Below are 27,146 nucleotides of genomic sequence, written 5' to 3' on the forward strand. Positions count from 1 at the left end.
ATCCCCCTATTGCATTAGGGGGTGGATTAGCGCCTATTTAACCCGCGTCCGACAGCAGGTTAAACAGTGCGCTCGTGTGAGTGCACTGTATTGCATCAGCCCCTCTGAGCTTGAGTGATTTTTATTTTTGGATGGCCAGAAGAAACTGGAACCCACACAGCAGCACACTACAACACTGAGAGAAGTGGTGTTAGAACCCCTACGGTACTCAAGCACAAGGAAAAGAAGAAGAGACTGTCTTGCAGAGAAGCAGAGCAGAGATATTGGATTTCAGGTGCCAAGGGATAAAAGATATTCATATTGTTCGTAAGAATCTGAAGGTGGAAGATGCTAATTAAACTTTGCATACCAGTCAAAAGGAATGATTTAGAAGTGCACATTTGTCTTAGGGGCACAGGCATTAGATATTTGATATATGGTCAGGCTTTTTAGAGAGGAGCAGTATTTTAAGAACATAAGAAAATGCCATACTGGGTCAGACCAAGGGTCCATCAAGCCCAGCATCCTGTTTCCAACAGTGGCCAATCCAGGCATTAAGAACCTGGCAAGTACCCAAAAACTAAGTCTATTCCATGTTACCATTGCTAATGGCAGTGGTTATTCTCAATGGGGCAGATTTTTAAAAAATACGCGAGCGCGTACTTTTGTTTGCGCTCCAGGCGCAAACAAAAGTACGCTGGATTTTAGTAGATACACGCGGAGCCGCGCGTATCTGCTAAAAACCTGGATCGGCGCGCGCAAGGCTATCGATTTTGTATAGCCGGCGCGCGCCGAGCCGCGCAGCCTACCCCCGTTCCCTCCAAGGCCGCTCCGAAATCAGAGCGGCCTTGGAGGGAATCCTCTAACGCCCTCCCCTCACCTTCCCCTCCCTTCCTCTACCTAACCCACCCGTCCGGCCCTGTCTACACCCCTCCCTTACCTTTCTCCGGGGATTTACGCCTCCCTCCGGGAGGCGTAAATCCCCGCACGCCAGCGGGCCTCCTGCGCGCCGGGCCACGACCTGGGGGCGGGTACGGAGGGCGCGGCCTTGCCCCCAGACCGCCCTGGGCCATAGCCACGCCCCCGTACCCGCCCCCAAAACGCTGCCGACACGCCCCGAAAACGCCGCAACGACCGGGACCGCCCCCCGACACGTCCCCCTCGGAGAACCCCGGGACTTACGCAAGTCCCGGGGCTCTGCGCGTGCCGGTAGGCCTATGTAAAATAGGCGCACCGGCGCGCAGGGCCCTGCTCGCGTAAATCCGGGCGGATTTACGCGAGCAGGGCTCTTAAAATCCGCCCCTAAGTGAACTTAATAGCAGGTAATGGACTTCTCCTCCAAGAACGTATCCAATCCTTTTTTAAACACAGCTACACTAACTGCACTAACCACATCCTCTGGCAACAAATTCCAGAGTTTAATTGTGCGTTGAGTAAAAAAGAACTTTCTCCGATTAGTTTTAAATGTGCCCCATGCTAACTTCATGGAGTGCCCCCTATTCTTTCTACTATCCGAAAGTATAAATAACCGATTCACATCTACCCGTTCTAGACCTCTCATGATTTTAAACACCTCTATCATATCCCCCCTCAGTCGTCTCTTCTCCAAGCTGAAAAGTCCTAGCCTCTTTAGTCTTTCCTCATAGGGGAGTTGTTCCATTCCCCTTATCATTTTGGTAGCCCTTCTCTGTACCTTCTCCATCGCAATTATATTTTTTTTGAGATGCGGAGACCAGAATTGTACACAGTATTCAAGGTATGGTCTCACCATGGAGCGATACAGAGGCATTATGATATTTTCCGTTTTATTCATCATTCCCTTTCTAATAATTCCCAACATTCTGTTTGCTTTTTTGACTGCCGCAGCACACTGTACCGATGATTTCAATGTGTTATCCACTATGACACCTAGATCTCTTTCTTGGGTTGTAGCACCTAATATGGAACCCAACATTGTGTAATTATAGCATGGGTTATTTTTCCCTATATGCATCACCTTGCACTTATCCACATTAATTTTCATCTGCCATTTGGATGCCCAATTTTCCAGTCTCACAAGGTCTTCCTGCAATTTATCACAATCTGCTTGTGATTTAACTACTCTGAACAATTTTGTGTCATCTGCAAATTTGATTATCTCACTCGTTGTATTTCTTTCCAGATCATTTATAAATATATTGAAAAGTAAGGGTCCCAATACAGATCCCTGAGGCACTCCACTGTCCACTCTCTTCCACTGAGAAAATTGTCCATTTAATCCTACTCTCTGTTTCCTGTCTTTTAGCCAGTTTGCAATCCACGAAAGGACATCGCCACCTATCCCATGATTTTTTACTTTTCCTAGAAGCCTCTCATGAGGAACTTTGTCAAATGCCTTCTGAAAATCCAAGTATACTATATCTACCGGTTCACCTTTATCCACATGTTTATTAACTCCTTCAAAAAAGTGAAGCAGATTTGTGAGGCAAGACTTGCCCTGGGTAAAGCCATGCTGACTTTGTTCCATTAAACCATGTCTTTCTATATGTTCTATGATTTTGATGTTTAGAACACTTTCCACTATTTTTCCTGGCACTGAAGTCAGGCTAACCGGTCTGTAGTTTCCCGGATCGCCCCTGGAGCCCTTTTTAAATATTGGGGTTACATTTGCTATCCTCCAGTCTTCAGGTACAATGGATGATTTTAATGATAAGTTACAAATTTTTACTAATAGGTCTGAAATTTCATTTTTTAGTTCCTTCAGAACTCTGGGGTGTATACCATCTGGTCCAGGTGATTTACTACTCTCCAGTTTGTCAATCAGGCCTACCACATTTTTATTTTTTTTTTAATTTTAACCCACTTTCTACAATTTAGCTCAAGGCCGTGCACAATAAAAAAGAAAAATTCATAATAAAAGACAAATCAGTAAAAAAGAGAAGTTACTCCTATCTCTCTCTCTCTGCATATGCCTTTTGGATCACTGTTTGACTTGGTCAGTATTCCAAGGATTTGTCCGGGTAACTTTTGGAGCAATGTATTCTGCAATGTATATTATAAAATAAATCTCACTATAAGACCTTAAAGAAAAAAAATCTGTGAGGCCAATATTCAGTAGGCCATTTAGTGGACAAGTAATCCAGCTAAAGTTAGAGGGATAAACGTCCTACTGAATATACTTGCTTAAGCTATCCGCGTACATGTAGCTAGATAACTAAAAAAAACCTACATTGATATGCTTGAAATAACCATTTAAGTTTTTAAGTTATCAGGCCTTCTGTGGCCGGATAATTTGCTACTTATTCGGATATCTTCAAAAGATGTCCGGGTAAGTAGTAGGGATGTGAATCGTTTTTTAACGATTTAAATTATCGTCCGATAATATTAAAATCGTCATTAATCGGTAAGGGACTCGATACAATAGGAATTCCCTCGATTTATCGTGAAAAATCGTTAAATCGAGTACGGGAATTATTTGGGGGGAGGGCGGGAAAACCGGCACACCAAAACAACCCCTAAACCCACCCGGACCATTTAAAACCAATCCTTTACCCTCCCCCACCCTCCCGAACCCCCCCAAAATGTTAAATTACCTGGTGGTCCAATGGGGGGGTCCCGGCGCGATCTCCCGCTCTCGGGCCATCGGCGCCATTTTGGCTACCACTGATAAAAATGGCGCCGATGGCCCGATAAAAAAAAACCCACCCCGACCCTTTACAAATTACCCCTTTGCTTCTCCCACCCTCCCAACCCCCCCAAAAACCTTTTACATGTACCTGGTGGTACTGCCAATATGGCGCCGATCGCCTTTGCCCTCACTATGTCACAGGGAGCGACCGTCGCTCCCTGTGACATAGTGAGGGCAAAGGCGATCGGCGCCATTTTGAAACAGTCCAGCAGCACTGGCACCGAGGGTATGATTGAAGGGATGGCTTCTGCACTCCCCGCTAGACCACCAGGTATATGTAAAAGGTTTTGGGGGGGGGGGGGTCGGGAGGGTGGGAGAAGCAAAGAGGTAATTTGTAAAGGGTCAGGGTGGGGTTTTTTTTTATCGGGCCATCGGCGCCATTTTTATCAGTGGTAGCCAAAATGGCGCCAATGGCCCGAGAGCGGGAGATCGCGCCGGGACCCCCCCCCCCCCCCCCCCCACTGGACCACCAGGTAATTTAACATTTTGGGGGGGGTTCGGAAGGGTGGGAGAGCAAAGGGGTCATTTGTAAAGGGTCTGGGTGGGTTTTTTTTAATCTGCTCAGGCCTCACTAAAAAATTAACGATGTGAATTGGAATCGGAACCGATTCCAATTCACATCTCTAACGATCCGATTTTTTTCTCCCTCCATCCGAACCTGATCGTTAAAACGATCAGGCACACGATTCACATCTCTAGTAAGTAGCACCTTTGCTCCCCACCCCAAAAAAAAGAATTAAAGGGGCCTATGGTCCAATTTCCTCTCTCCCCCACCTAATATTAAATATGCTCTATTAGGCCTTGCATCCCCCTAAATTCCAAAATGTGTGGGGATCGCTGCGATTCCCTCCCCAACCCACGATAGATCCCTTCCTCAATGCAAATTCTATTACCGAGGACAGGCCCTCCCATTCAGCCTCCCCTCTGCAAACTAAACTATCCCTGCACTGCACCCCCATCCCCCACCCCATGCCAGCCCCGGGACCTTTCCCCCACTTGCCGAGGACTAAATTCTCTGCCAGGAGCAGGGTCTGCACTTACCCACTCCAGCAATGTCATGCACAGCTTCTATCAAACTGCGCTGGAAGCATAAACTACACTCATTTTATGCTTCCAGCTCTAGAAGGGTATACATAATTTAGCTGGATAATTGACTGAATATGCCTATTTTTCCATTTAGATGGATAACGTTTTAGTTATCTATCTACATGGCTTTTGAATATTGGCCTCTCTATATTTGGGGGTTCTAAGGGTGAACTTATTCTTGAGATTAATCTTCTAGTTGGAACATTCAAGGAATTAAGATATTCTAATTACATTAAAGATATAGAATGATAATTGTTTTCTTTTTGAATATTTGCTTGAATCTTTCTCTCAAGGAGTTACTCACAAATGGTAAATCCTTGTCTATGTCCCGATGGTAATGCACTATTGAGTTTTGTTAATGTCTGACTTATAAATAAAGCATAAGAAAAGATATGGGATGGAGGTGGTGACAAACTTAATTTATGAACTATATAAATCATTAATGGAATTTTTAAGTTTCATGATGAATCAAAGGAAGAATAGTGCCAACCGTTGTGATGGCAATGCCGAACAATGGTATATAAAACCTATAAAATAAATAAAAATAAATTTTGAATACTATATTAATTGAACAAGAGGCACAATTGGTATTAAGATGTATTGTAAATAAAGAGCGTTTAATAATTTGTTTTATGCAATGGATGCACCCAAGGGCATTGATAAGAAATATTCTATATGGACAGCATTTTAGGAAAGTTGTAGACAACTGGATGTATATAAGGAATAAGAGTTATTCAATCATTGATCGCTCTCTCTCTCAGAAATGCCTCAATGAGCACTTCTCAGCTTGTGATGTGAAAATATCACAAGTATGATAAAATTTAACACATGATGCAGTATCTCTTTTTTTTTTATCACGGACACTATTCATGCAAAATGTATAGCAAAATGATGAATCTAGGTCTCAGCTAGACTTATGTGGCTAACTTAGGCAAGATATTCAGCTGCACAGCTATGCAGCTGAATATCCCTGGATAAATTAATACTTAGCCAGATCAGTCTTATCTGTCTAAGTTTAGTTCTGCTATTGAGCAGGTCTAAACTTATTCATCTAAGGCCTGGGTTTATCAAAATGAACTAAATATCGTATGCAATAGAAAAAGGGGTGTGTTTTATGGTAATAGGCAGTTTATCACAATTTGTGCTAATACCTATGTGAAGCGCTAAGTTACTGCAAAGTGCCAGAATTGTGGTATTTCCAGTGGACCATGTTGAGAGAGAGAGACAGAGACAGAGACAGAGACAGAGACTAGCCATAATGCCCTAACACTAGATAGGTATTTATATCTCTATGGGAGGCCCACCTAGTAACTAGAGGTGAGGTTTAGGTATTAGTGTAGGGGTTAGGGGCCACTTTGTCATTCAAAGTGAGACGTACGAACAGAACAGTGCTCTCTCGTGAAGATTTGATGACCCTTGGAGTGAGGAAACTCACTCAAAGATGATATTTGTGCAATGCTCTCTCAACCTAGCTTGATGTTACCCAGGTAGATTTGCTTCACACCATACACTATGGTGCTATCGCATGCGTTAAAGGCATTTTCGCATTCATTAAAGGTGCTTAAGGCATGTGAAAATGCCTTATAGCATTTTGATAAATGACCCTATAAGTCTGATATTACTACTTAGCCAGATAATGTATCTGGCTAAGTAGCACTGCACCTTTACATCCTTTACACCCAACAATTTGATAGGGACACAACAGTCAGCTAGTAGAAATGCCAACCAGATAGTCAACACAATTACAAAAGAAATTAGAGACTCCAGTATCAATGTTATCATCCATCTGGAGACCAATGACCTTGCTAGACATGGTATCCTTGTAGTACAGAAAGGTTTCCAAAACCTAGGGATGAACATTAGACACATAGCAAAGACCATTACCTTTTTCAGAAGTATTACTTGTTCATGGAAAGGGGAAGGAAAAGCTCTGCCATATAGATAGCTTCAATGTCTGGCTCAAAGCAAGGTGTAAATCAAGTGGTTCTGGCTACATTGGTGGCTGGAACCGTGTATGGAATAGTAAAGGTGGCCTACATTTGTCCTTAGCTGAATACAAACGTGTATTCTGAAAAGGTGGTCTACATTTGTCCTTAGCTGGAAAGAGAATGCTAAGTGAAACATTCAGAGCATAAACTATCAGGCATTTAAACTAGAAGGTGGGGATGGCAGGAGTTGGCCAATGAAATTGCCATGTCACCCAAAGCAATACAGGAACTGGTAGAAGAAAACAATAAAGTCAATCAGCTCAGAATAGCAGAAAAGATGACTAAGAAGAGCAGAAATCCTAGGGAGACAAGTTGGAAAGCTATGACCACAAATGCTATAGCCTGGGCAATAAAATCCCAGACCTGCAGGCCTTAATGGTGGAAGCAGACTTGGACATAGCTGCTGTTACAGAGACCTAGTTCACTAAGTCTCATGATTGAGATACGGCCAAACCAGACTATAACTTGTTAAGGAAGGTCGGAGGGTGCAGAAAAGGTGGAGGAGTAACTCTTTATGTCAGAAACAATATCCAAGCAACTGAACTGGAAGGAATGTGTGGTAGAGATGAAGCATTATGGGCCATCCTAAAAAAAGATGATGGTGCATCCATTTTTACTGGAGTGCTTTACAGGCCTCTAACTCAAATGGAAGAACTAGACAGAGATCTGATTAACAACATCCAAAAGGTGGGAAAGAAGGAAGACATGTTGATTGTTGGAGATTTTAATTTGTCAGATGAAGACTGTAGAATCCCTTTTGCAGAATCTACCAGAAGTAGAGAGATAGTGGATGTCCTGCAAGGGGCTCAGTTTAAAAACAAATGGTAATGGAACCAATAAGGGAGGAAGTTATAATCGACCTAGTGCTCACTAACAGGGATAATGTCTCTAATGTCCAGGTGGGTGCCCACCTGAGCACCATTGATCATCAAACGTATGGTTTGATATCGGAAATAGGATACAGAGAGGTCACATGAAGACCCAAGTTTTGAATTTCAAAAATATGGACTTTGTCGAAATGCAGAAGTACCTGGAGGTAGAACTAGAAGACTGGGAGAAAATGAGAGAAGTGGAGCAACAGTGGGCCAAACTAAAAGGAGCAATTACAAAGGCAACAAATCTATATGTTAGAAAAGTAAACAAAAGTAAGAGAAATAAAAAAAACGATATGGTTCTGAAAGGAGGTGGCTGATAAAATAAAAGCAAAAAGAACAGCGTTCAAGAAATATAAAGGATCCCAAAAATAGGAACACAGGGAAGAATATCTGGTGAAACTGAGGGAGATGAAGAAAGAAATCAAGAAAGCAAAAAGTCAGGCAGAAGAAAGGATTGCCAAAAAGGTAAAGTGAGTTGATAAAACATTTTCAGATATATCAGAGAAAAGAGAAAGGTCCAAAGTTTTATAGTGAAATTGAAAGATAACAAAGATCAATGTGAGGAGAGAGACAAATAAATGGCCGAAATATTAAACAAATACTTCAGTTCGGTGTTCACTAAAGAAGACCCTGGAGAAGGACTGTCGCTAGTTGACAAGAGTGTGGATGGGGGTGGAGTAGACGAAACTCCGTTTACAGAAGAGAATATATGGGAAGAGCTAAAAAAACTGAAAGTGGATAAGACCATGGGGCTGGATGAGGTACATCCCAGGATACTGAGGGAGCTCAGAGATGTGCTGGTGGGTCTGCTGAAGGACCTGTTCAATAGATCCGAGGAAACTGGAGTGGTGCCGCAAGATTGGAGAAGAGCATTGGTGGTCCCGCTTCACAAGAATGGAGGCAGAGAGGAGGCTGGAAACTACAGGCCAGTTAGCCGTGGTGGGAAAATTAATGGAGACTCTGCTGGAGGAAAGGATAATGAACTATCTACAATCCAGTAGGTTGTGCAACCCGAGGCAGCATGGATTCACCAGGGGAAGGTCCTGTCAGACAAATCTGATTGATTTTTTTGATTGGGTGACTAGAGAATTGGATCAGAGAAGAGTACTCAATGTAATTTACTTGGATTTTAGTAAAGCTTTTGATACAGTCCCATACAGGAGACTCATGAACAAAATGAGAAGCTTGAGAGTGGGTGCCGTAGTAGCGTGGATTGCAAACTGGTAGACTGATAGGAGACAGCATGTAATGGTAAATGGAACCTACTTTGAAGAAAGAACAGTGTTAAGTGGAGTGCAACAAGGACTGGTTTTGGATCCGGTTCTGTTCAATATCTTTGTGAGCGATCTGGCAGAAGGTATAGAAGGTAAAGTTAGTCTATTTATTTATTTATTATTTTATTTATTTACAATCTTTTCTATACCGTCATTAAGTTATTTACCATCATAACGGTTTACAGGCTGGCACAAATAGGCAAAACTAATGTTAGTACTTTAACAGAGGTGCCAATAGATAACCGGTAACATATAATTTCATACAATATCTAATTGAATCATGTCATATAATGTCCATTGAATACATGTCTCATAGTTAGCTTACATGTAATTCGTTCTTGTACTTTCAGGTTAAATCTACTTTTATCAGTGAGAGTTTAAAAATAGTTGCCAGTGGCAAGTGTAACTAGTCGTTTGGTGCTGATTTGTAATGCCAGCTTTTCCTTACTTACTTTCTCTGCTCTCTTTGTAAAAGGCCTGTTTGAAAAGCCATGTTTTCAGACTTATTTTGAATAGTTTGAAATTTCCCTGTAATCTTACTTCCAGGGAGATAGTATTCCTTAAGATGGGTCCAGCCAGTGACAGTGCTCGTTCTCTGACATGGGTTAGCCTTGCTGATTATACAAGATCTGTAACAGAGTGGACATACCTGAAGGAGTAGAGAGAATGGAAAGTGATTTAAGAAAGCTTGAAGAGTGGTCAAAGATTTGGCAACTGGGATTCAATGCCAAGAAGTACAGAGTCATGTATCTGGGGTGCATCAATCTATAAGAGCTGTATGTGTTGGGCGGTGAAAAACTAATGTGAACGGACTGGGAGAGGGACCTTGGTGTGATAGTGCCTGATGATCTGAAGATAGTGAAGCAATGTGACAAGGCGATAGCTAAAGCCAGAAGAATGCTAGGATGCATAGAGGAATAACCAGTAAGAAAAAGAGGTGATAATGCCCATGTATAGGTACTTGGTGAGGCCTCACCTGGAGTACTTTATTCAGTACTGGTGCCCATATCTCAAAAAGGATAAAGACAGGATAGAGGCGGTCCAAAGAAGGGCAAACAAAATGGTGAGGGGTCAGCATTAAAAAACTTATGAGGAGAGGCTGACGGAGTTGAATATGTATGCCCTGGAAGAGAGAAGATGCAGGGGAAATATGATACAGACCCTCAGATATTTGAAAGGTTTTAATGATGCACAATGGTCAAACCTTTTCTGTTGGAAAGAAATCAATAGAACTAGGGGTTATGAAATGAAACTCCAGGGAAGACAAATCAGAACAAATGTTAAGGAGGTGTTTCTTCATGGAGAGGGTGGTGAATGCCTGGAATTCCCTTCCAGAGGAGATGGTGAAGATGAATACAGTGAAAGAATAAAGGCTAGACGATGGAAATGAAGAAAAGAGTGCATAGGGGTAACTGGGGGGGTAACTTGCTGGTGTGGCAGTTGCTACCCTTAACAATTAAGCCTTGATACTGTTAATGCAACTCCATCATTGCTCTGTGCTTCAATGGCAATGGGAAAGAGGAATTGGATTCAAACAGCAACCAACAAGGGCACCAACTTTTACGGTTTGGGGAACAAACATACATGGGGGTAACTTGCTGATGCGGCACTTATTATCCTTAATCACTAAGCCTGATACTTTTGATACAACTCCATCATTGCTCTCTGCTTCCACAGCAGTGGGAAAAGGGGAATTGGATTCAGATAGCAAACAATGAGGCCCCCCATCTTTTACGGTTTGGGGAACAAATAAACATGGGGTAACTTGCTGATGCAGCTTTTACTACCCTTAATCACTAAGCCTGATTCTTTTGATACAGTTCCAACATTGATCTCTCCTTCCATGGCAAGGGTTAAGGTAAATTGGATTCAAACAGCATCCGAGAGCCCTGACTTTTATGGACTGGGAAACTGATAAGCCTGAGGGTAACCTGCACGGTGCAGCAAATACTGGCATAAGCATAAGCTCGCTGGGCAGATTGAGTGGATCATTTGTTCCTTTTCTGCTGTCATTTCTATGTTTCTATGTTTTTATTGCCTGCCCACAAGTTATATGGCTAAAAACTTAATCGGATAAGTGACTCATCAATCTATGTGGCAGCCACTGAACATAGCCAGATATTGAATGACTGCTACTTAGCCAGATAAGTAGCATTTGAATATCGACCTCCTTTATGTTTTTTGTACGGTACCAATTACTATGTGTTTCTATGCTTGGAACCCCCCTGGAACTCTGGAGAAGGTGGCATGCAAAATTATTTAAATAAATAAACACCTCTACATCAGAGAAATCAGACTCGTCTGTACTATTGCTAAATCAATATTTTAGTAAACTTTCCACAAAAAGACATGCAGTAGTGCTTTTGTCACTGAACTCTCTCAAAACTGAAATTATGCACTTCATGGACGCCCTCTGTATTCCCTACAGCGGCATTTATGGCTCTTAAAGGAAAGATAATTAGCTGTACAGTCATTCATTCCTTCATTACACCACTGACACAGAAATGAAAAACAAAATCACTGCATCTCTGCCCCTAAAGCTAAGAAACATGGAAATAATTGAAAAATGGGAAGGAAGATATAGAAAGTGTGATGTGAGAAGGTTGACAAGCACACGTTTTAAAAATACCAAAAAGAAACTGAGGACCTGATATTTTTGTTTTTCTTAAAGACTCGGGGAGGATGGTTTCAAAGCCTTTCCCATGGGTAAAAGAGCACTTTCCCAACAGAAATGTGAAAATTGCCTACCCTATATGCACCTAAATGCACGGGCGAAAGACCTCTATACTCATACTTTTCCTTACAGCAGAGGGATGCTTTCCCAGAGCAGGATCAGGGAAAGGCTTGCACTTAGGCGCATGCTTTAGAATTTTCAAAAGTGTGTGCATAATTTGTCTGAAAAACTACTCGTACAAAGTAGCAGGCGTAAATGTGAACAGGTAGTTTTTCTGGGATCATTGTCAAAGAGGAAAGTAGATGCATAGTTTGCATACATTCCCATTTGTGCAAAGTCTGCAATTAAAGGGCTGTGCAGACTTTGCACCCATACCTGTAGTTAAATTAGGTCATTAGATTAATGAGTCAGTTTGCCCATGGAGCTTTGGGCCTCCTGGAGGCTAATAGCAAATGCATATTGGGTTTCCCCAAATATCTGCTGTCATAAAGGTGAATATTTGGCTGCAATGCAATATATGTTCAGGCTCTACTAACCTTTACAATAGGACCCAAATAAAGATATTTAGAGTGAGCAGAGTGAGCAAAAGACAAAGCCTACTTTATTTTGTCCATTACCAGGCTCCACTCCACTTCTGTTTCTACTCTAGCTATACAGCGTTTATTCTGCTATCTTTGGGCCTCTAACTCAAACATATTTTCTCCAGTTCAGGGTAGGAGTAAGTCTGAACAGTCTCTGTTTACTCATATATATCCTATTATTTCCTATGGAAGGAAAATGCATATTTTCTTTTCCTCCTATGGAAAACCATGGAAGCCAAACCATCTCACATGATTCCTTTTTATTCTATCCAATTCCATTCGATTGGAACCTGAAAAAAAAAATCTTAGCAAAAAGATTCAAACAACTCCTATTTAGGAGGAGGAGGGGGGATTTCTGAATACAAAGACCACAACCTGTAAGCAGCCGAGGGCTCTCCTGAAGTCAAACATCAGCACAAATAGGAGTAACTGCTTAAGATAATGCTATTGGCTTCATAGCTCATCAGCAAACCCAGACATTAACAACATCAAGACAAGAGAAAGGCTAATGAAATGTATGTTTCTGACTTAAAAACTGCAGTCTTACAACAAAGAGATTTTTTTTTTTTTTTTATCAATTTTTTCCAAATCTTTTACAAACCTTAATTTGCAAATATGAAAAACAAAGAGATCAATACATTCATTTCCTAGGCAATATAATAACCATATTTATCCATAGAAATAATATTATGGAAATTTACATATGGTCTCCACATATCCATAAATCAATATAATTTTAACCAGGTATTTGAGGATCCGAAACAAAGGGAGGAAACAATAAGAAAGAAAAATATATATAAAAATTTTTCTGCACATCTAAGCTTCCAAATAATTTTATATTATATTATGGGAGATGAAGTGATGGGGGATCTAGATTGAAGAAATTCTCTCACTTGCTCAACAGCGAAAAAAACATTCATTTCTGCCCCCCTCTTCAATATACACTTGCATGGAAATTTTAGCATGAAATTATAACCAAGGGTAACAATCTCAGGGCGTAGGGCTAAAAATTTCCTACGCCACTCTTGGTTATTGGTGAGAGGTCAGGAAAGATCTTAACATTTGCATTCATAAAGGTAACTGGAAATTTCCTAAAGTATACTCTCATAATATTTTGCATATCTACTGAGGTTAATAAAGAAACTAGAAGGGTGGCTCTGTCTAACTCTAGTTCTGAGCTCTCTAAAATTTCTGTTAGATTATCTTGCAAGTTTAGCCTATTTGGGTTAGAAGAAGTTTTAGGCAAAAAATAGCATTTATTTACTTGAGGTAAAGTACTTTCTTCAAACCCTAAGACTTCTTGCAAAAACCGTTTAAAGGTAATAAATGGGATTTCTCCCAATACACGTGGAAAATTTAAGACTCTTATATTAAGGTGTCTGTTAGAGTTTTCAAGTGCCTCCACTCTTCTAGTTAAGTATTGTCTATCTTTCGCAACTGCAACCTTGAAAGCAATATTTTCATGGTCTTTTCGTTGTAAATCTGTTACTTGTGTAGTTAGTACATCCACTTTTTGTTGAATATCGCTTGAATTCCGACTGTTTTGAGAGGCAAGATGTTCTACCTTGGAGTTTAAATTGTTCAAAGTCGTCGCGACCCCCACCATCAAGTCCCATAAGGCCACCATTGTAACAACCTCCGGGCGCTCAGGAATCCTAAGGGGAACAACTTCAGGGATTTGCTCAGTCCGTAATTGCAGGACATTACTCATTGGACTTACCCCTACTGCCCCTTCTTCTGCTGTAATGTTCGATCTCTCCGCGTCCTTTTGCACTCCCGCTACTGCTGCTGCTAACTCTTGTTCGTCGGCAAGCCGAGGTACAGGAGATTCAGTTGGTGTCTCTGCCAGCAGACCGGGAGGGGGTTCCTCTTTTTTCGCGCCATGTAGAAACAGGAGCCCGGAGCATTGTTGAGGGACTGACCTGAGTTCTGGGCTCAGCGTTGTCTCCTCCGGAGCCAGAACTTCTCCCTCAGTTCCATGCTCCAAGGGTTCCTCGACCGCTGGATCAAATGAAGCTTGCGAGGTAAGAAACCAGATTATTTCCTGCTGCATAACCGAAGATGGTGGGGGCGTTGAGGGATAAACCCTTATCTTCCCCTTCCTTTTCGGGGCCATGAGAAATAGTTGTAAACGAAAAAAATCCACAAACAAGCAGGACCTGCCTCGGCTCCTACACGCTATGTGCAGCCATCTTGGATCTCCGCTCTTCAGCTCTCAACAAAGAGATTTTAAACATTTTTAAGACAAAACTTCTGAAAAATATAACTGCAAACTGCCTTATCCGATGAGAATGAGAAAAACCTATGAAGTGAAATCATCTATGGGGTTTATCTTCAAAGATATTGTCTGGGAAGGTAACTTTCAAACCAGCCCACAGGCACAGATTGGCACGTATGCATCAGTGTGCACCCAGAGACACAGCAATTTTATAACATGCGCGCATGTTATAAAAAAGCCTGGGCATGCGCATATGTGCACCCAATTTTAAGTGGGTGTACACCTAGGCGTGCAAATCCCGCTTCTACCGCATAAGTTGGGGGATTTTGAAAGGGGCAGGTGTCCATGCCATTGCCAGTTTCACCAGTTCATCCACCAGTTCACCGAGTTAAGAGCTAGGTCTTCCAAATACTCATAGTTCAATAGCCTACACACACACACACACACACACACTCCTCCAGTTAGCCCAGACCCTTGAAACCCCACAGATATGGCTCATCTTTTTTTTAAACTTACACCTCCTCCATAGCAGGAAGTAAATTTACGTGGCACTGGGCCTGGGCATGTGCCCAGGTACATATTTATTTGAGTGCACATCTCATGGCCCCGCCCAAAACGCCCATCCTGTTCCCTCCCTGAAAACCTGGGAACCCAACGTTGGACCCCAGCCATCTTCCTTGGATAGGCATAATTTTTCTCCAGATCACCCCTCTGTTTGAGAGAGGGCAACTCCTATAGGTCAGTTCCTGTGGACATTTAGACCGTTTCAAGTACCCTGTGCTAAGGCTGACTCCAGACTTCTTCCATTCTCTGGAGCCCTCTAAATCTCTTCAAAATGGGCACATTCATTTTACCAACCTATATTACCTCCCACTAGGGAGTACCAAATCACAGACACACCTACACACCCTTACATTATGGCTGAGCAGAGGAACCATTTTCATTTTCGTTCATTTATTTTGTCGGGAACCTCAATTTGGTTCATTAGTTTAAAATGAAAAAAAAAAAATGTATTCATTTTATTTGTTCATTTATTTACCATTAAAGTCTATGTAGGAAGTACCGCAGCCTATTTTGGGCTGCAAAATTGGGATTTTCAGATAAATTCTAATAAAAACTGGTGGGTAGACATCAACAGAAGGGTGAAGGCATTTCAAGGCATTAAAACTATGACAACATGGCACCAAAAGTGACATAAATAGTCTAAGGCACTGTAAAGGGGCAAAGGACTACCAGCAGTGGAAAGAGTTCTCCAAGGAACCATCAGAGAAGCAAAGCAGCAGCAAGAGGGGCAAAGGAGGAGAACACTCCATGGCTTCAAAAGAGGGCACCGGCAACAATGACATGAACCTTCAAAAGCAGTACAAGAGGCAAAGTGGTAATAGGAGTGGCATCAGCATCCTAAGGCCCCATGAAGGGAGATCAAAGAAGAAAAGATGGCAAGAAAAACCCCAAGGTACCAATAAAGGACAAAGCAGAACAAACAGTGGGATCAACAACCAAGACACCATGAGAGGTATAAAGCAGCCCTCCACAGTGACAAGAGCACCCCAAGGTATAAAGTCTAGGCTATGGCAGCAAGGCAGAGTGGAATAACTCTAACTTCCTGTTGAAGTACTTGCCACTTCTCAGATTTAGTAGAAGAGAATGATCTGTCATCAGTATCATTTTGTGACATAAGATTTTATTATATTCCCTACTTGAAATTGATCTTGCTGCAGGCTGAAATTTTGGGTTTCTTGTGAAATTTGCTTTCCAATTAAAGCTTTTTTCAAAATCAGAACATGTAAATGGTCTCTCATCAGTGTGGTTTTCCTAGTAATTTATGAGGTTTGCTAAGTTAGGAAAGCTATTCCCATATTCTGTAGCTGAACATAGTTTCTTCACTTTCAGTTCGATTTTAAAAGCATTTCTTGCACAAAAAATGACCACATATATGTGTACATATCTGTGCACATGTCAAGAAGAAGGGGCAGAAAAGGGGTGGGACATGGGTGTTCTGGTTCAGGACCATGACCTACGTGCATAGGTCAGCATTATAAAAAAGCTGACTATGGTGCACGTTGGCATGTTATCCACATAACTTTACTTCTAGTCCTGATGAGGAACAAGTCTAGAGATCTTGAGCTTTAGGATGTTTAGCATAGTATGAGGGTTTGGGATCAAGTAGGAAGACTTGCAGGATGAAGAACCAGAGGGTTCTTGAAGACCTTGATATGAACTGGGCAAACTGATGGACTACATGGAAAAACTATTTTTTCCACTATGTGAGCATGTTTTAAAATCTGCCTGCATATGCGCATCAAAGCCACTAAAGCCCTAGCTGAAATAAGTAGGGGGATGGTACTTTAAATGACATGCATGTACTTGCATGCGTGATTTAAAATTGCAGCGCCTCTCCACTCGCACAGCAATACACGCGTTCCTTTTAAAATTACCCTCTGTTGAATTTCTGGTGTTGCATTAGTTCTTGCTTCCTACTGAAACCTTTACTACATTCAAAACATGCAAAAGGTCTCCTCTGTGCATCTTTTCTCTTGTGCCTGCATTTCTTCCTTCTGACTATTTCTGGGGACAACAAATCCCAGTATAACCAAGAAAGAAGGGTGGGAGAATTAGCCTGGGATCCTAGATATGTATAACAAAACAGTAAGGTAGATAATACGAAAAGAGATGGGGTGAGAGAAGAAACTTGTATTTTGTTTTACTTTTTTCAAATTTTTTTTCAGGGAACAAAACACCCCAGCATAACCAACAAACAAACAGACAGGGTGGGAGAACTAGGCTGAGATTGAAACAGCAAACAACAAAGAAGCACTAAAACTACCGTGCTGGTTCATAATAGGCATGGCAGGCAGAGCAGTAGCAGCAAGACCCCTAAGGAGTTATACCTGGGAATGGCAGGTAGGTATATAGCAGCAAGAAACCCAATACGGTACATCTGGGGCATGGAAGGTAGGCAGAGCCGAAGAAGCATGACCCCTAAGGTGGTATATAAGGGGCATAGTGAATAGAGTAGTAGTTGTAAGAACCCTAAGGTGGTACATCTGGGGCATGGCAGGTAGTCAAAGTGGTAGCAGTAAGATCTCAAAAGCAATTCATATGAGGCATGGAAGGTCAGCAGAGTGGTAGTGCTAAGATCTCTAATGTGATACATCTGGGGTATGGCAAATAGGTGGAGCAATAACAGTAAGAACTCTAAGGTAATACAACTGGGGCCTGGCAGGAAGGAAGAGCGGTAGCAGCAACACCCCTATGGTGGCACATTTGGAGCAGTGCAAAAAGGCACAGCACCAGCAAGATCTACAAGGTGCTTTCAATCTTTCCAGTTGCATGGAAATTCTGGAAACTCAAGCAAAGGCAGCTTGGTGTTTACAATCATATAGATATCAGAACAATTTTGCCCACGAAGACTTTTTGAAACATGATCAAAATGGTGCAGCTAATGCCTTATTATTTGGTGGTGTGTTACAAAACTTTGTTGAATTTTAAATGAATCATTTGTACAAAGGATATAATCTCCAGTTATAGAACCTTATGAGAGGATTCTTGTAATTGCCGTGAATATTTGCTGTATATTGATGACTGGATTTGGTGGTTTGACCTTCAATGATATTTTCTTCGATATGAACACATTAATATCCTTGTGGACAAAATTGTTCTGATATCTATATGATAGTTAACACCAGAAAAGCCCCCTGAAGAAGCTCTCTTTAGAATGAATCATTTTGGGGATTCAAGTTAATGAAGATAGTAGTATGGTTTATTAGGTGGCTTGTGTATATATATGTACAGTGTGAGCAATAGTATGATTAGTTGTATATGATTGATATTAGAACTTTGTCTGAGGTGGTTTATTCCTTTCTATGCAATTTTTAATGATAATCTGTGCTTTCTACTATTGACATTTGTTGGAAATAAAATTAATTGGTAAAAATTGGATAGTAAATATTATATTGTTATATTTTTTGTACTATGCCACCTAAAACTGCCTGTCCCTGGATACTTCTGACCACCGACCACCACTGACCACTTCCTCCTACTGGACTCTCCTGACCTACTTCCACTCTGGCCTAGCAACCTCGTCAGATCTTTCCTCCATCAGCAGAGGCCCCCACCTAAGACCTGCTTGCCCTGGAACCCAAAGACTCAACCCAAGGGAAATGTGAGCTGGTAAAGGCGAATCTCCAGTTGGGCCTGCTGGGATCCTTCCTGCAGGTTGTGTCAACTCCACCTCAGCCTAAGGATCCACGAATCCAACACCATGACTTACAATTGGCTAAGAGACAGCATATTTAGACTGGTTCAGTTACTGACAAGAATACTATAGTTTCCTTAAAGAATCAGCTTAATCACTTGCTTTTTCAGAGGGCACCGAGATATATGAGGGGATCAAGGCTAATAAAGTGATGATGAGACTGATTAATAGTACCCAACCTAAATATGGTGCACAGGGAGACTTCTTACAGAAACTGCTGATATTACTTGTATTTTTATGGACTATTATGAGCAGTTTTATACAGAATCCTCGGTATCAGATGATCTTTGGATGAAGTTTTTTGAAGATATACATTTACCCCATCTTTCTGTTGCTCATAGTGCTGATTTAAATAAGCCCATTACCCAATCTGAGCTTGACAGTGCCATTTGGCAACCGAAACTGAGGAAAACCACGGGACTAGAAGTCTTTAGCTCAGAATTTTATAGGTTGTTGACAGCAAAGGTGATTGATCCTTTATTGCAAATGTATAATTTTTCATTGGAGCAACTGAGGCTAATCGGTTCAACTGAGGCTAATCAGCCACTTTTAACAGTATTCCCCAAGAATGGCAAAGACCTGGCTAAACTGAAGTTATCATCCTTCTCTTTTGAATGTGAACCTTAAATTACTGACTTTTATTCTAGACACTAGATTAAGCTATGTGGTTTCAGAATTGGTTACCCCAGACCAGGTGGGCTTTGTTAGGGGGAAGCATGGAATATGTGACATCCATACATTAAAGGAGAATTTTAAATGCTGGGTGCACACCAAAACTCGGGAGATGTGCTTACATGTAGGACATGCACGTGCACTGGAGTTTAATAGTCGCCTACATTTGCGCACATTTCCCAATATGTGAATATCTCAAGCCAATTCAAAAAGGGGAGTGGTTTGGGTGGAGTATTGGTGTTATAAGGCATGGCCAAGAGTTGTGCTCATAAATACTTACACACCTGGGTACTGGCTAAGGTCCAGTTCTGCGTAATTTTACTTCTGCTATGGAGGAGGTATAACTTAAAGAAAAAAACCAGCCATTTCTGGGTGATTTAAAATGGTCTGGTTGTAAATGGGGGAGGGGGTTGGAGGACATACTTCTAGTCTGGGCAAACTGGTGGATGAACTAGCGAAAGTGTTCATGGCGTGGATGTGCACCTGTTATAAAATTTCCCAACTTGCGCAGCACATACCCTGATGTGCGTAGCTGTGCACGCCCAGTTGCAAAATAGGGCAAACACATATTGGCACCCAGGCTATTTCATAACTTATGCACGTAGGTGCACATATGTTATAAAATAGCCACTTCCCTGGGCACACATCAATATGCGCCCACGCACCCCTTTGAAAGATACTATCTCTGTGCATGCACTTTGAGTGCCTGACTATCTAAGTCAAAAAGGTCTAATTATTATGCAGAAAAAGTATTTGATAAGGTCCCATGGCAGTATCTATTCTGGGTATTTGAGCAACATTGGTTTGATGGGGATTTCCTTAGATGGTTGCAGCTACTTTATTCAAATCCTCATGTCCAGCTGACGGTTAATAGAAATTGATTTGTAAGGTGGTACACAATAGGGATACCCACTTTTTCCACTACTATATGTTTTATCAGCGGGACCTTTAGCTATAAAATTGAGGAGCTGCTCTAAATGTCAAGGCTTGTCCTTTAGCAAATCTGAACAGAAAATGTGATTGTTTGCGGATGACATTCTTCTTTCTGTGTCCAATCCAGTTGAGTTCTTGCCTGTAATTATGAAGATCTTTCAAGATTTTGGTTCATTTGTTAAGTTAACTGTTAACTACCAAGTCAGATGCTCTAGCTTTAGCTCCCTCTACTAGAGATTCATGGTTACGGTCCTTTCCTTTAAGGAAAGTCACTTTCAATTTTAGTAATCTGGGTTTGCAGTTTTCTTCTAACATAATGGGGTAGATTTTCAAAGGGTTACGCGAGTAATGTAACCCTTTAAAATCTACCCCTGCATGCGCCGAGCCTATTTTGCATAGGCTCGGCGGCGCGGGCAAGCCCCTGGATATGTGTATGTCCCGGGGCTTTGAAAAGGGGTGGGCCGGGGGGAGGGGCTGGGGGCAGGGGGGCGGGCTGGGGCGGGGCTGGTGCGGCAGTCCAGGGATGTCTGGGGGAAGGGCAGGGGGTGGGGCGGCGGTTTGGGGGTGGTCTGGGGGCGGGGAGGTGGTCCGAGGACGGTCCGGGGGCGATCCCGAGTCCTCCGGCACAGCAGCTGTGCGGCAGCGCGCACATGTTATAAAATCTGGTGTACATTTGTGCGCGCTGGGTAGCGCGCACAAATGTACCCCGCAGCGTAAGATTAAAAATCTGCCCCAATGGATCTAAATACGCTAAACATATGTCCCCTGCTGAATATATTTCAAACAAAATTGTAATCTTAGATGGATTTACCCTTTTCCCTATTCAGAAGAGCTGCGTTGTTTAAGATGGTTCTTCCTTCCACAATTACAATATAAGCTTTAGATGTTACCTTGCTGGTTTTCGCTTAAAGATGTACAACGTTTGAAAATCACTAGTGGTGGGATTTATCTAGAGGGCTAAAGCCAGATGTATCAATTATCAGACTTTGCTGCATGATAAAACAGTGGAAGGTATGAATTTATCTGATTTTCAGTTCTATAATTTTGCATGCCAGTTTTGGTTTCCATGGGAAAGGGATATGGGAAGGTTTCAATATTGTACTCCTGGGCATGTTAAATTTGTTGTGTTGCCCTTTTCTCCATGGGCTGCCCTGTATCTGCTGGACTCAGATATTCCTTCTTTGCTAAAATCATACCCATTGTTTATGATAGTAAAACGAGCATGGAATTTCCTATGTTCATGGTAGTTGTCCTCTTCCTTAATTACAGGCTTATTACCTCTGACTGGAAATAAAACGTTCGAACCATTCTTTACATTACTCTGTATTTAACGAATTGCACTTGAAAGGTATCAAATTTGTATCAGATTTTTTTTTCTAGAGCTAATATTACTATTTTTTCCTTTAAGCAATTGAGGAAAGACTTGATTTGCTCTCATGGCATTTCTTTGCTAATTTAAAAAGCAAGGCATTATGGGGTAGATATTTAAAAGCCATTTAGATGGATAACTCACAAAGGGTATTTTGGGGGCATTTCGGGGAGGGATCCCATTATCTGGTTAACTTAGCCGAATATCAGGTATATCCGGCTAAGTTAGTAGCATAACTTTAGGCCTGCCAAAAGCATGTCTAAAGTTATCTGGCCTCAAGGGGTCGTATAATTTGAGACTTATATCCGGTTAAGTTACGCTCAAGGAAAAAAAATCCTAATGCAGCCTGACCCCCACCTCCCTCCCACCCAAGTTGCAAAGGTCCTCTGGGGCTGTCCATTCCACCCCCAAAAAATGGTCCATTTAAATAAAATAAAAATGTAATAGTGTTGGGAGAACATCTCCCCCTCCCTTACCCACTGCACCAATTTCCTCTTAAATGAACACATTTTTAACTTAGTGGCCCTCTGAATCACCCTCCCAACTCCACCCAAATCCTTTTCCTTCTCCCACCCCTGCCCAGGACCTTTATTTAAAGTTGATCACCAAGATCACAGTAGCCTACTACCACGAGCTGGGCCCGGCGCTTCTGGTGACACTTCTGCCATTGCTAGGCAGAAGCGATATTAAAAAAGAATATCCGGTACGTGTAAGATTATCCGGCTATGTTTAGTTGGATAATTTTAAGCAAGTATATTCAGCTGGATGTTTATCCTGCTGAATATATGAGACAAATTATCCGGCTACCCATAGCCGGATAATTTGTCCACTAAACATCCTACTGAATATGGACCCCTATGTGTCTTTGTTACTGCAACAAGCATTAAATATTTTTGCCCCACAGTCGATTTTTAATTTATTGAAGGGTTTGGTTTCGAAACACAATAAAATATCTTATTGGTATAAATTACAAACCAAAAAATGTTCTCAAGTTTTGTTGACAAAATTGGTCTGTTGAGCTTGGTACTAAAATATCGAATACCATGTTAGAACAATTATTTAGAAGTCTAAATAAGCTTATGGATAACTCTATATTACAAGATATGTTGTTTTGCATACTACATAGGAACTATTATGCTTCTGACAAAATGGTAAAAATGGGTCTTACAATTTCTTATCTTTGTATAAAGTGTAAGACCCTCAAAACAAATTTGACTCATACATTTTTTTACGAGTTTTGGGCAGGTGTGCTGTCAGATATACAGAAAGTAGTTCATATACTGCCACCCTTTCTGGGAGAAACCCTTTTAATAGAGGACATTATGTGGGCTAATTCCCTTCCCAATGAATTCTTAAAATTTACACCGATATATTTATTATTGGCAAAACTGGTTATTCTATAATTCTGGGTTGAAGAAGACCCACCACCCTTTCATCTATGGATAACTCACATGACTGAATGGAAATGTATAGAAGACCTAGATCAAAATTATTCCATTAACATTTGGGTAAAGATTATGCTTTAACTTGGGAAAAATGTATAACCAATGTTTCTAATTAGGATGACTATTTTTTTAAGTTACTTTGGATATTCTATCTGAGGAATGTGAATGATGTGTGAATGATAGTCTTGTCTTGTGTTTATGTTGCTGCTTGTTGCAGTGCTGAAGATATTCAGGAAAAGGGAATGATGTACTGGTCATTTTTATCAATGATACATTATAAATACCTGTTTGATATGTTTATTGTTCTGTTACATCATTCCAATAAAGCTATGTTTACAAAAAAAAAAAGAAAAGAAAACCTTTATTCAAAATTCACTGCATGTGTACAGATTGGAATACAAGCAGGCCACTGAACTCCCCAAACCAGCTTTACCAGAGAGGGATCACGCCCTGCTGGATTCTGAATCACAAGATGCAGATGCTGGGAGGTATAATTGTGACAACTTAACAGAATCATGAAATGTTTATGTATCTCTGTGTAAGGTTACAGTGTTCATGTTTCATCTGTAGTTATGATGCAGCGGTTCAAAATATGGGGTCCTGGGGAATACATATCTGGAAAACCAAATCAGAATAGCTGCATTTTCAGTTGAGATTGGAAAAGGAACAAAGATGGGAGAATCTTGTACTTCACATGACAGCCTGCTCTGGAGATTGAGTGGAAAAAGATAAAAAGGCAAATAAATGGGACTTTGCCTGCCTAGTCTGAAGGATATTGATGGTGCAGGACTGTGAGAAAAAAGAACAGAATAGCATTGAATGAGATCAAATAGATAGGAATGGCTAGACTGTGAATGCATTTAAAGGAGAAAACAGTTATGTTTAATAGTAACCAGTATCTGATACACGACGTACTCATTCTGTCACTGCTGAATTTGCAGGAGCCAGAGAATGGAGCAAACCACTTCAGTCTCCCAAGCAGCAGTCAAGTAGATGGGTGAAAAGAAAGACCCAGTGACAGCCCACCAAATGGACCCTGCCAGGGAGACATCAACAAAGCTTCCATATTTAAATGTTTAATTTTGTAGTTTGCTTTATAGGTAATTAATACAAAATATATTTCCTAAGGTTCGTGTGTCTGTAGACGTGTCATGTATGAACATTGTGGTGTATGGCAATGTAATAATCAGTGACAGGCAGAATGCATTTAGGGACTTCCTCTTTTATTCCGCTTATCATATTACATGCAAACTAATGAAACAGGTTACAATAAAAAAAAAACCATGAACCTGACCTTTCTGAATGGTACAGATGAAATTCACATATTATATATTATCAGGAGATATTGATAATAAACAATTAACAAATCAGAGGTTAGTATTTGCTGCTTTATTTTAATATTTATTAAATTTCTGTAGCTAATACCTATGCATAAGGTCATGTGTTTCCTACATTATCTAATGGTCCTATTTGCAGTATTGCATGACTTTATTACACATTGTGATGTTTTTGCCCATGTGAGAGCCAGCCTACCTATCAGGGCATGCCTGTGTGAGTGTGTGAGAGAGAGAGAGAGAGAGAGAAGCCATAATGCCCTCACACTAGATAGGTATTTATATCTCTATGGGAAGCCTACCTAGTAACTCGAGGTGAGGTTTAGGTATTAGTGTAGGGGTTAGCGGCCACTTTGACATTCAAAGTGAGATGTACGAACAACACAGTACTCTCTTGTGAAGATTTGATGACCTTCGGAGCAAGGAAACTCACCCAAAGATGAGATTTATGCAATGTTCTCTTAACCTAGAGAATCAATTTATATTCAGTGATCTAATTTGGCATCTACAGGAATATATATACTTTTTTGAGGAAGAACTAATGTGATATAAAGCTGTAAAAGGACCTTAGAATTGAACAGACCACTGTGGTTTTTGAAAAAACTCTACCTGATTGAGAACCCTTAGTAGATTACAACAAGGGTAGTCAGACCTGTTTGAGAATCTTGTGTTGGCTACAATAAGGAAAGTTGAACGTGGTTGAGAACTTGTGTCTCAGTAAGGAAGAGCACCTGTTTGAGAACTGATTTGTGACGAGCAAGTTGTGTGAACATTATTCATCTTTTCTACGAAACATTCTGTATTATTCACAATTAAAATACTGTTATTCAATAATATGTGGAGTTATAGAAATGAAATATTAAGCATTAATATTACTTGTGGGAGTTTGTTGTGATATCGATTATTTGGAAGTCACTACCTGATAGAGAACTGCCATTAGAAAACATCATTTCCAAGAGGTCTATAAAGAGTTCCTCATTGCCGCCATGTTTTGAATAGTTTGAATAAAGGCAGCAATTCTGAAGTCAGGTCATGGAAGAGAAATGGGAGATAGCCACTTTGATATTGAGCTGATGGAACGTTTGGTACTGCATGAAGATTTAAAAGAAGATTCCCCCTGAATGCAGAACTTTTTTGTTCAAAATATGATTGTTATGTTTAAGCGGTGTTTGGGTAGATTCCTGTGTACTGAGGCTGATGACTACACTCACGGGGAGGAGCCCTATGAGGCACCACAGTACTGGGCTAAATGCAGATGCACAAACACAGAGTTTAGTTCTTTTATTAAACAGCCTGTAGTGTGCCACCAGAGGTGGCAGTCGTGAGGTAGTCTGGATGTAGCAGTCTCAGGACCCTCGGCAGAGGGGCCCCTTCTCACCCCATTAGTAAAGGGGGATTCCGGTGTGGATTTCCCAGCAAGGCAGTACTATGGATGAGATAGACTGAGAGTTAGATCACTCACAAGATGGTTGCTGTTAGTATGAAATTCCACCAGGTTGAAGAAGTTGGAAGCGGCACCAAGGCAGGGAGAGCAGGCCCTCGAGGAGCGAGTACCTGATCCCTGTAAGGCACCCGAAATAAAGCAGAGGGCCCCGAGGAGCAGGTACCCAGGTTAGCAATACCCCGAAGGGCAGAGAGAGAGCTTCCAGCGGCATCAAGGAAGTGGCAGATTAGCTTAGACAGGACGAATCCGAGTCTTTGCTAACTCAACGAGCTAGCAACAAAGTATAGGCTATATACCCGGATGGCATGATGTCAGTAGAGGGGAACGCCCCCGAGGTTCGCGCCATAGCTGGAATAAAGATGTGGGTGGCATGCGTGCGTGCACCCTGGTAGGCCTTTGGGAGGAGCATGGCGGGAGGCAGCACCATAGCCATTCCGGGGATGCCAGAGAGGTCGGCTTGTAGACGCGACAGCAGCCGTTTTCCCTAGAGATGCGGGAGGAGCCGTGGACAAGGTAAGGCACATGGGGCAAAGCCGTCTAGCACCGCCGGACGCAACAATGATCATTTCAGGGTTGGACTAATGCTAGCTGTGTAGAAATGAGTATTTACCAATTTATGATTGCTAAAAATGATCACTGATATTGGAGTTCATCAGCACTTTGAGAGACATTGAAATGATTTTTAGAAAATTTGAAAAATTGATGATATATTGAAAATAAAGTCAAGGGACCTAGTACCAATTTGGGTTTGATTGATATACAACTCTTGAAGTGTGGGTCCTACATTAACAATAAAAATCTATTAAAAAATTAAAATATCAAAAAACTAAAATAGATATTGATATGTGATAAATGTGGCTATATGGAAATAAGAAAAAATTGTTTGGAAGGATAGACCAGTAGACTAATTTAATTGTGCCCGGTGAGACTGGAGCCAGGCAGGCTGTGCAGACTATGCTGGAGCTCAGGAATGGAGTGCAAACTGAAGTGGAACTCAGGAACAGACTGGGGCTGCATGGAGGTAAGAATGAACTGGAGCACAGGAACAGACCGAGGGTAAGCATAGAACTGGAACAAAGGCTAGGGCACAGACAGACTTAGAGAACAGGAAAAGGACACCACAGAATGTGGAACAGGGAAGCCCCGAGGGGCAAGACAGAAAGAGACCTAGAGTCAGGAAGAGACATAGGGAGGCCTCAGGGCTGGGCCAGAGGTCAGGAAGCAGAAAGAGGCCTAGTATCAGGAAGATGCTTAAGAAAGCTTCAGAGCTAGGCCTGGACAGAACTAAAGGCTGGTAAGCTACAGGACAGAGACAAGAATCAGAAGGCCTAGGGACCAAAGGACAAGGC

This window comes from Rhinatrema bivittatum, chromosome 2, assembly GCF_901001135.1.
Source record: "Rhinatrema bivittatum chromosome 2, aRhiBiv1.1, whole genome shotgun sequence".
Taxonomy (NCBI): Eukaryota; Metazoa; Chordata; class Amphibia; order Gymnophiona; family Rhinatrematidae; genus Rhinatrema; species Rhinatrema bivittatum.